Source organism: Euwallacea similis, chromosome 2 (genome assembly GCF_039881205.1).
Source record: "Euwallacea similis isolate ESF13 chromosome 2, ESF131.1, whole genome shotgun sequence".
Lineage (NCBI taxonomy): Eukaryota > Metazoa > Arthropoda > Insecta > Coleoptera > Curculionidae > Euwallacea > Euwallacea similis.
The window spans coordinates 575,727-588,215 of NC_089610.1; positions in this window are offsets into that span (position 1 = coordinate 575,727).

Here is a 12,489-nt window from a genome sequence, read left to right on the forward strand (position 1 = left end):
GTCAGACCGTTTAGTTGTACATAGCTTGTAAATATTATTCTATAAGTTAGGATTAAGGAATGGGGCACGAGGGTTATTTACCCTTAAGGTACGCCCATGGTTGGAATTACCCGGTACCCTGGGATTTTTCACGATGCTCTGTTGGCATGGGAAGTACAATGCTGGTTCCCTTTGGCGAGGTTCTCGCCAAGGGCTGGGTGCCAGATGTGAACGCAACGGCTCCATGCGGAGGGCTGTCCCGATGCCTTTAAGTATTGTTTAAACATGGTACGCCCGTGGTTTACGACCATGGATGTTAATATTTAAGGCTAGGGAGAAAGCGGATCGCTCTTTTTTCCTGGCTTCCTGGTGAACTGACCTGACGTGAGACTCAGGGGTCGTGCCCGCGATTTTTTACTAAGTTTTATCTATTATACTCGTATCGTTAAGTTAACATGGCTATCATTGAAAGGCCCCTAACTATCCCTAAAACACAATTGCCGAAGCTCCAATTCATAAACCCCTAGACAACGCAGAAAAACCTACATTCATATCGTTCTATGTGTCGATTTCCATTAACATGAAACCACAGGGTGGCTCGAGTGGAGTGGTCTCGTCTATGGGTACAATGAGTGGATGAATGGAGATGTTTGGTCCAAATTTGGCGCGGGGTCGATTTACCCCTTTCGATACGATAACCGTGAACTACGTAGATCGTGGACTGAATTGATTGATTATGAAGGACCACCCTGAGTTCGCAGGCACAGAGACACTGTTTTTGCGTATAAGAGAAACTAAACCTTCTTATCTTAACAAAGGTTTATTGGTAACATTAACAACTATACAATATCGAGAGATACGTTATTTAAAGAATGTTGACGAAAAGAATCTAGCGCACGAGTCCGTGATGAAGTAGCGAAAAAAGAGAACCTCTTCAGTTTCGCACCCTCCTTAAGTACTCATACGGAGGTGTAACACCCATAGACGTGCTCCCGATGAGGCCCCATTAGCGGCTTCTAGGCTACCTTGTTGCGTTAAAGCGTAGCACTTAGAGGCATGGTCGCTGGGCTTTTATTGGAGCCCAGCCATTGTATTCGTTTGGCGGTACCTTTAATTTAGATTCGCAATTTTAGTCCGACAAAGAATAGTGCTGGAAATCCCAATCATAAAATAACTTCCCTTAGTCGAAGATGAGTGTTAAGCGCTGGGAATTCCAACAGTATTACCCAATGGCTGGGGTTGTCCATGGGCGTAACATCAGTTTCTTAAACTCACTTTGAACATTTAAACTAATAAATAACATAACTATAATCTTTGATATAACAATACGTCGCAAGTCCTAACAGGAGAAGGATAATCTTCAGTGGTGAGAGTCGATTTAGTTTATGGTTATCAGATGAACGGTTATGCGTTAGAAGGCGCAGAGGAAAGCAATTAAATTTGAACTTTGTGGAAAAACACCATTCTGGTTTAACACCAGGTGTCATGGTTTGGGATGTCATGCAGTATGGTAGTCGGTCTCCTCTCGTTTTTATTTATGGTCGATTAAATGCTCAGAGATACATTAATAATGTCTTGAAACTGGTTCTTGTACTATACATGTACAACCTTCCTGGAAGCGCATTCCAACAGAATAATGCGCAACCACATGTAGCCAACGTTATTTTGAGACATTTGGAATCCGAAAATTTGGATATTTTGCCTTGGTCGGCTCGATTTCTAGATTTATCCCCAATAAAGCACGTATAGGATATAATGGGCCAAAGATTTCAACGTTCAGCTCGTTCTCCAGAGACCATAAATGAATTCCACGAGCAGGTGCAGATTGTCTGAGATACAATGCCACAAAAGATATTGACAATTTAAGTTTGAGCATACCACTCGCTTGCAGGAGTATATTCATTTAAAAAGATACCACCCATTATTTTTTTTTTTTACTTATTCATAAAAATGTTCTTTTGATCGTTTTTATTGAAGAAAGAAAACCTTAATTTGCCTAAAAGCAATAATATTGATAAGGCGGCCCGCCAAACGTATATGCGAGGTCAGCGTTTTTAGTGTTCCTTTGGATGTGTGTTCTTTTTAAACAGTCAGTCCGTAATATATCGTGTTGTAATCAGGTGCTCCCTTTTTTCTTTTTCTCACCCACTGAAGTAACCCTCAACAGGTTATGGGCCCAGTGTGCGAGTGAGAGTAAGTCGCGAGTGTTGTAGTGAGAAGTGTCGGTTTGAGCTTTTGTTCGCAATTATACGACTAATTACAAAATTAGTGTATTATCTGCCATAAAAAAAAAATGGAGATCGACAAGCCTAGAATCGAAAAACTACGTGATTCCGAAAACTGGCAACAGTGGCAGTTTGTTATACAAACGATATTAGACAGTGAAGATGCGTTAGACATCTGCAATGGTACTGAAAGAAGGCCTGAAGAAAATGAACTGGACTATGAAAAGAAATTTAAAAAATGGATCAAAGGTGACAGGATGGCAAGAAAACTGTTCGTCACAACTGTGGAATCCAAACCGTTACAACTGCTGATGAATTGTGCCACAGGAGAAGAAATGTGGAAGAAATTGCACAGCGTGTACGACTTAAAATCAGATGAAAGTTTATCCCTAGTGCAAAAGAAGTTCTTCGAGTTCAAGTGGGACCCCAATGGTAATGTTGCACACCATGTGTCAAAGCTGGAGCAACTGGCCAGCAAAATGAAAAAGCTGGGAGGCGACATTCCTGAGTCCATGTTGATCACAAGAATTCTATCAACCTTGCCGTCCAAGTTTAACTATTTTCATAGTGCCTGGGATTCAACTCAAGCTTCTAAAAAGACCATTGAGACCTTAACAACTCGTTTATTAACTGAAGAATTACGTTTGGAAAAACAGCGGGAGGAAGAGGAGGAATCCACAGTCGCCCTGTTATCTAAAGTAAACCTAAAAGGTAATTTTCTCAAGAAGAAAAAGTTTTTTCAGAAACAGAAAGAGGACTCTAACGTGTCGCGCTGTTCCTTGTGTCGGAAAGTGAATCATGAGCGGAAAGACTGCAAAGGTTGTTTCTCGTGCGGGTCAAAAGAACACTTAATAAAAGACTGTTCGTCAAAACAAGGTGATCAATCGAAAAGACAAGCTTTTGTTGGGAATACTATTGTTAATGAGAACAGTGACAATTATTGGTTGATAGACTCAGGTGCTTCAAATCATATTTCAAATAAGCGTGAGTGGTTTTATGAGTACAAGGAATTCCCGGATCCAGTAGCAGTTTACATTGGAAATGGTGACCAAGTACTAGCACTAGGTCAAGGTAACATAGATGTAGAATCTTTTGACGGCAAAGAGTGGATAACGGCAACATTGTATGACGTGTTATTCATACCAGATATGGCTAAGAACTTATTCTCGGTTAAAACAGCAGCTAAGAAAGGTATTGACTTTATTTTGAAAAATAACGGTTCACAGTGTTTCTTTACTAGAAATAATAAAGTTATCGCTGTTGGAGTCGAGGCCGATAATCTTTATCGAATTAAATTACGTGTGATCTTGCCGAAAATCGTTTGTGCGGCGACTATGAGCAATACATTGCAACTCTGGCATGAACGCCTATGTCACCAAAACAAAAAATATGTGAAATGCTTTCTTAGGAACTCTGACATTGCATTTACCAATGACAACCTTTTTTGTGATGCTTGTGCTTATGGCAAACAACATCGGGAGCGTTTTAGCAGAAGGGAAGATATTTCAAATAATGCAAGAGAGCTTATCTACTCTGACGTTTGTGGACCTATGAGTGTGCAATCTCCTGGACAAAAACGATATTATGTTTTATTTAAAGATGATCATAGCAAGTATCGTACTGTTTATTTTCTACGTGAAAAATCAGAAGTAGAACATAAACTAAAATTATTCTGCAATGAAGTAAAGACAAGATTCGGAAAAGACATTGTTGAGTTACGTTCGGACGGAGGAAAAGAATACGCCAGTAAAGAAATATCCGTTTTTCTGGGTAACAGAGGAATAAAACATTCGATCACTGCTCCTTATACCCCTGAACAGAATGGAAGCTCTGAAAGAGACAATCGCACCATAATGGAGGCAGCTCGCTCAATGTTATACTCCAATACTAAAATTCCTCAATATCTATGGGCAGAAGCCGTTAATATGGCCGTATATGTAATTAACAGGACAGGACCTACAAGATTAGACCGAAAAACACCATATGAACTTTGGTTTAACAAAAAGCCAAGATTTGACGACCTCAAAGTGTTTGGCACTGAATGCTTTGTCCACGTGCCGAAACAAAAGCGTCGTAAACTGGACAAGAAAGCCCTTAAAGGATATCTTGTGGGTTATCTCGAAGGTGTCAAAGGATATCGTGTGTGGGTACCAGAGCTCTATGATGTAGTGCTAAGCCACGATGTTGTCTTTAAAGAAGAAACTCTCTCACCTACCACGTTTGAAATTGAAGATCACAAACAAGACGTTGAAAACAAGGATTTAGAAGAGACCAAAGAGGAGGTACCAAAAGTTTTGCCAAAATTACGTGACAGAAGCATGCTAAAAAGACCTGATTACTTCGGAATTCCTGTAGCTATGTTTGCTGAATTTGAACCAACAAATTTCAGAGAAGCAGTTTCTTCAGAGAACTCACAAAACTGGATAAAAGCGATGGAGGAAGAGATGTGCTCTTTACAGAAAAATAATACGTGGCTACTGGTTGATGCACCAGAAGATAAGAAAGTTATAGGAAATCGTTGGGTCTATCGAACTAAGCACAATTCAGATGGAACAGGTGCTGATCGTTATAAAGCTCGCTTGGTCATAAAAGGGTATTTTCAAGAAAAAGATATCGACTACTCAGAAACTTTCAGTCCAGTGGCACGTTTTGATACTATCAGAACAGTGTTAAGTGTAGCAGCACGTGAAAAATTAAATTTAAGTCAATTTGACGTTAAATCAGCTTTTCTTTACGGCAGATTGGAAGAAGAAATTTACATGCAGCAGCCTGAAGGGTTTGAAGATGGGACAGAAAGAGTGTGTAAATTGAACAAAGGCCTATATGGACTAAAACAAGCCCCTAGATGTTGGAATCGGTCATTTAAAGATTTCCTCATACACTGTGGCTTAAGGGAGAGTAGTGCGGATTCATGTTTATTTTTCAAAGAAAGTAATGAAAATAAACTGCTACTACTTCTATACGTCGATGACGGCCTAATTGCAACAAATAGCCAAGAAGAAGCCAATCAACTTCTCAGTCAATTAACTTCCAGGTTTGAAGCAAAAATTACAAGAGAGGTAAACAATTATTTGGGAATTGAGATACATCAATTAATGGATGGTTCAATTTTTATCAATCAAGCTGGTTATGTTCAGAAAATTTTACATCGTTTTGGAATGCTGGAAGCAAACGCTGTATCAACTCCCATAGAAACTGGATGGAAAGCAACTAAATCTCCTGAAAAAGAAGACAATTTTCCATATAGAGAAATTGTGGGAAATCTAATGTATTTACAAGTAGTGACTAGACCTGACATTGCGTTTGCAATTGGTCTTGCCTCCAGAGCACTAGATAAACCGACGAAAGCGCATTGTCAACTTGTTAAAAGGATCCTCCGATATATAAAAGGAACAGAAGATGTTGGATTGCTTTATTCCAATACTGGAGACTTCATGACCTACAGCGACGCAGATTTCGCAGGAGATGTCGAGACCAGAAAATCTACTACAGGTTCATTGTGCCTCTATAGTGGTGCAGCGGTGACATGGCGTAGTAAAAAACAGCAATGTGTTGCTCAATCTACTACGGAAGCGGAATATGTGAGCGCGGCTAGTGCGGCCAAAGATATGTTGTGGATGTTACGATTGCTAAGTGAAATTAGCGAGGCAAAACAGGAAAACACTTTGTACATGGATAATATGAGTGCGATAAAGTTAGCCAAAAACCCTGAGTTTCACGAACGTACTAAACATATAGATATTAGGTGTCATTTTATAAGAGATCTTTATGCTAAAAGTACAATAAAAATAGAGTACATTTCGTCGGAAATGCAAATCGCTGATTTGTTTACAAAGGCCTTAGCAAGACCAAGATTTAATTTTCTAAAAGGTAAATTAGGCTTAACAAGTTTCGAAAAAATTCTATCTTAGTGTTGTGTTGTTTATTGCTTTATTCTAGTTAAGTTTTAGGGAGAGTATTGAAGAAAGAAAACCTTAATTTGCCTAAAAGCAATAATATTGATAAGGCGGCCCGCCAAACGTATATGCGAGGTCAGCGTTTTTAGTGTTCCTTTGGATGTGTGTTCTTTTTAAACAGTCAGTCCGTAATATATCGTGTTGTAATCAGGTGCTCCCTTTTTTCTTTTTCTCACCCACTGAAGTAACCCTCAACAGTTTTTATATATCATTGTTTTTTCAAATAGAAACATGTATTTTTTTATTTCATTTTTGAAATCTACGGAAAATTCTAAGAGTGTTTCATGTACTATGTCCTATACCCAAACGCAACAGGTCTCAAAAAATTTACAATTGAACATATCAAAAACTAAAACTTTCGATTTCTTTTAAAATTTCTTTGCTCCTGAAAAGGATCGATTTAATACAAAATAAAACAACAAGCAACAATTAAATTAAAAGTTTAAATTGGATCTCACCTACTTCTTGACAATATGCAAAACGATGAATGAACCCCTGTTTAACATTTTGAAGCATTGCTGTGGTAATTGTTCTTATTTTCTTACGGATTCTTTTTCTAAGACGTCGGTAGTTGCTGGTTGGTTAAAGTATACCTTACACTTAAGATAACTCCGTAGAAAGTAATGTAAAAGTGTAAGGTCAGATGATCGTGCCGGCCATTCCAGTACCCCTCGCCTCCCAATCCAGCGTTCAGGAATAATGTCATTTAAATAAGTCCTAACATAAATATGGTGGTGAAAGGGTGCTCCATCATGTTGAAACCATAAAGTATCACTGGGAACATCAGGATGATCCTCATTTGGATATAGTTCAATAAGGGCAGCAACAAGATCTATGAACAATTCTATTACTTTTCACCCGTTAATGTTCCATCAATGAAATAGGGTCCTAAAATTTTGTTGCCAACTATTCCGGCCCAAACATTTATCTTTATTGGAAATTGAGTGTAGGCCTCCATCATGCAATGCGAATTCTGGGGCGCTCAATAGCGACAGTTTTGTCTGTTGACTATCCCGTTAAGTATAAAGGTAATTTCATCAGAAAAGGTAAAACGGTTGACAAAAGGACGATCGTAGCATCAGTATTGCACCTCTCCATCATGTTAGCACAGAATTCAACTTTACGATCAGAATCATCTGCATTTAACTCGTGGACCAAACAACTCATGGTAATTTGTATGGATGCCATTTATAAGTTTTCAAATAATTCAGAACAGAAATGTGGCTGATGTTATTATTAACAGTCACTGCTCGCGAGGGATTATGCGAATTTTCTTGTAGCTGCAATAAAACGTTTAATTGCACTTCTTCGGGTACTTTAGACCGGTGTTGTAAATTGTCCCAATTCAGAAAACTTATTTAAAATTTTAGAAACTGTAGAGTGCAATAAAAGACTATCATTTGAATATTTATTGTTAAATAAAAGACATACTTCTTGATGTGTACGTTATCTATCTCCACATCTTTTCATAATCAGAATTTCGATTCTCTATTTTTCTGTCAAATGCAATAATCAAAATGCTACAAATTTTGCAATAAATCAAAAGCAACGAAGAACACTACTTGGCATAAACAGAAACTGAACAAAAATAATCAACAAAAAAAGACATGGAGGTTCGCGCTCAAATAATTCCATAACTTATTTGATCAAAAATTTTTTAGGACACCCGGTAAATAAGCAACGTCAACAATGTTCAATCCTAAATTTAGGTGTTTAGATGTAGGACATGGTACATGAAATACACTTAGAATTTTACGTAGAATTAAAAAATGAACTAAAAAATTGGTGTTTTCGTTTGAAAAGACAAAGTTGGTAGTTGTACCTGATTTTTGGACTACCCTGTATACATAAATTTACTATCGAAAAAACCGCAAGAAAAAATAGAAATCGACGTGTTCGAGAATTTTGGCCGCATATGTTCGGCGTCTTAGTTATATGGACTATTCCATCAAAAACTTCCACACTATATGCTGTCTTTAGTTTTGCATGAGTTTTTATTTTACATCGATCAAATAAATAAATAAACAAAGTGGTATTCGGCATGCGAAGATGTATTCAAAAAGGCGAAAAAATGGCTACTATTACTACTAAGTTTATTGCCTTGATAAACAATATATTTTTTATTCTGTTTTAAAATTGTATGCATTTTTATTTAAAATTCATATGAAACGTCCAGTTTATTTATTTATGTACTCTCAAGGTGTTCTTTTTGAATTTACTAAACAAAAATGGTATTGTTAGAAAGGCAGCGTCTCGAAGTTTTAATATTGCCGGGATGTAGGGATAGAATGCGAAGTCAAAGTGATTTTTACGTGTTATTTAATTCAAAATATTCGGAAAAACAAATTTCCCAGACTACTGTTAGTAACATATTCCACAAATTTGAGAAACATGATACAGTGAAGGACTTGTTCAGAAGTAGTCGGTCACGTGTTTTAGATGATCCAAAACTGGACATCGCCTTATCTCTGCAGGAAAATCCGCATGTGCTAACGGTTTCACTGGCTCAAAACCATGCTGCGTCTAAACGTACGATTGGGAGGTTTTTGAAAACAGAAAAATACCATCTATATAAGGTATATCTTGTCCAAGAGTTTTTAGAACATAACTATGACAAGCGTTTGCAGTTTTGTGAAAAAAAAAGGAGAAGGTGTGACGAAAATAATGGGTTTCCACTGAACATACTCTTTTCGGATAAAGCTACTTTTCATTTAAATGGAGTGAATAACAGGCATAATTATTATTTCTAGAGTCAAAAAAATCCACAATGGATATGTAAAGCTCATACGCAGCGCCCTCAGAAAGTAAATGTATGGGCAGGTGTCATTAACAACCGAATTGTAGGACCATTCTTTTTTTAAGAAAACCTTACAGTTGAACGCTACTTAGACTTATAAGTTTTGTAAAGTAAGTTACAAAAGTCTACTCTACCTACTATAATTCCCAACGAAGCAGATCCAGATATACCCACTGAAAAAGTTTGGTTTCAACAAAATGGCGCTTTTGGTGTTAATGTTAGAGGATATTTTGATCAAATATTTGCAGGTCGCTGAATTGGACGACGTGGCACAATTGAATGGCCACCCAGATCCCCAGACTTAACGTCATTAGATTACTTTCTTTGGGGATATCTGAAAGGTAAGGTTTATCAAAATAGGCTGGTTAATATTCAAGACCTAAAAGCCAAAATGAGAGTAAAATCAAATAACATAACGGCTGAGACCATTCGATATTCTATCAATGAATTTTACATCGTCTGGGAGTATGCCAGGTAGAGGGTGGAGGACATTTTCAGCATCTGGTACGTTAAATAACCTATAGATAAGACTAAGAAGGTATTCATAATTTTTTTTGTTTTTAAAAGAGTTTTTTTTATTTCCTAATAAACACATGAATAAAATATAAAAAAGGGTATGATAAGATTCTATTTTTCACAAGTTTTCCAATGAGCCCATACAAGACATATGTGACCATTAAAAAATGTTGGGGAGGATTGCAGCTAACAGGTTGAAGGAAAATATTTCATTTTATTGCCAAAAAATACGTCCAAATCAAAATCAGTTCACGTATTTCAGCGTTTTTTTTTAAGTCACGCATTGAAAAGATATTAAGTTTATTCCGGACTTTCACCCGACTCTTTATATAATACTATTACCATTATACAGGGTGTAACATAAAGAGGGGTTTTCCTTTTAACACAACATAGACCTCAAAAAACTAAGCAATATTTTTATATAACATTTTTTCAAAATCTTAAAAACAACCGAAATATACGCTATGAAACTATGAAAGTTTTAATAAGTACCATATCTTTAGCCACTACACACACCGGAACTGGCTACCAAAGGTGTTCGAAATTGTCTCCATTGGTTTCATTTGCACAAATTGTCTCTCGCCTTATCCACGACCCTGGACATGCTGTTAGAACTGATGGTTTTCCTTTAATTATTTCTTGTGCAATAGCACTGCATAACGAACAATAATTGTTAATTCAATAGTATCAATAGTGATAGTTTATCATAATAACACCTGGAGCTAAACTTCACGACTAATTTTTAAGCGGAATAGATAAATTACATAAAAACAGTAAACATTAAATGTTTTTTGCGTTTTTACAATAGCTGATAATTTTTTGTTGGATATTTTATTTCCTTTACATTCAATTTACTATTTTATTTAGGAATGGATTTAGATTTTATACAAAAATTTATTAAATCTCATCTACGTATATTTCGTTTTTTTTAAGATTTCGATAAAATGTTATATAAAAATATTTATTAGTTTAGGTGTATATCGTTTTAAAAGGCAAAATCCCTACTTATGTTACACCCTGTATATTATATAAGATAATATACAGCGGACCGCATTAATATTCGGACACTATGGTGGTTAAGCATTTGTTGCTTTTAAATTAAGCTTTTTATGAAATTAATAAATCCCTTGTTTTATAATAAGTTAAATCACACATTTTACATACTCAAAACATAATTTTTATTCCCTTAATTTATACATATTTTTAATATAATAATTAATTTATTAAATTATTTATTTATTTTACTTTATATTTTTATATAATTAATAATATTTTTATTATAATTAATATAATAATCAATATTAAGTGAAATACTGCTTGAATTTAACCGAGCAAAAATATTTGGACACTTCACGAATTATTACTTTTTAATTAACAATATAATATATTTTAACAACTTTAATACTTGGTAGGATAGCCCTTTTTATTAATTACATACCTCAATCGTTTAGATATATTAAAAATAATTTTATTTAAGTATAATAGTGGAAAACGAGACCATTCTTTAGTCAATCGTAATTTTAATTCATTTTTGGATTTTATGGGTGATGTTCTAATCTTACGATCCAAGTTGTCCCATAGATTTTCTAAGGGATTTAGATCTGGTGACTGTGTAGGAGGATGTAATACTTTTGGGCAATTATACAATAAATATTCCTGTACAATACGCGAATTATGTTTCGGATCATTATTCTGATAAAACTTGTATCTTTGCCGAATATTCATATTAGTAGCACTTTTAATTAAATTTTCTTTCAAAAGGGTTAAATAATTATTTTTGTCCATAATTCCATCGATTAAAACTAATTCACCTACTCCAGCAGCCGAAATACAGCCCCAAACCATAATACTTTCTCCGCGGTGTTTCAGGGTTGGTCTGAGATTTTTAACAAGAAGCTCTTCATTGGCTTTACCCCATATAAGTTTACGTTCATCTGAACCAAACATATTATATTTACATTCATCAGCAAATATCATATCATTCCACCTAGTATGTTCTTTAAAAATATATGTAGGTTTTTCTAAAGTTGTCTAGGGTTTTTGAATAATAGGGTTTATTGATATTAACGGCTACACTTATGATTTTGCTTGCGGATAATAGTGCTGGTGAGCCACTCGAAAGAAAGAGAGCCTTCCAGATTTGGGGCGCTCTTAAGTACTAAACTAAGGGTAATTAAAACAGTGTCGTACCCTGGCTAGAAAGCAATTACCGACTTATGACACCACCTGAGTCGTTACCGTGGTACTGATAACACTTTGTCGGTACATTTCCATAGATGCCGACAAAGCGCGGCGGCGCGTCTTATCCACGCCGACAAAGGGCGGCTATCCTTTCCCACAAGTACCGACAAAGGGTGGCTAGACGTTAATCATAAAATAGCAAAATCGCATGAAGATAACGATTGCAAAATCCTTTTAATTGACAAAAATACTTCTAACCAGGTTGCGACATATATAGGCGTCCTACAGGGGCAACATCAGTCCCCTCACAACTCTTTTATCTTAAATTAATAGACCTAACCTAATTAACCGTATTGGCACTATCATTATTTACAACTCAGAGACTTCCGATTGTGCCTCGACTTTATCGTAAAACTGGAGAAGTCTTTACATATGTACAAAAGGGTTAGATCTACTTGACCTAAGAATCCCACATATATTGATTGGCAAACAGTAATCTTTTCTTTCGATTAACATCGTTATATATGGCTTTTTTCGGGGAATTCTACCATGGTATCCATTTCCATTAATCGACGCACTGTAGATGCATGAACTTTCTTTCCAGTTTCTTGAAACAATTCTGCTGCTAATGTTGGAGCATTATAGTAGAAATATTCTTCACTTTCTTTATAATATTGTGTTTATCACGATCGTCCAATAACTTTGGACCACCTTTTTGAGGGATAGATTGTATTCTATCCTTATGCTTATATTTTTTTATGATATCAGCTACAGTGCTCTTGATCAATTTTAATAATTCACCAATTTCTCCATATGATTTTCCTTTTTCGTGATT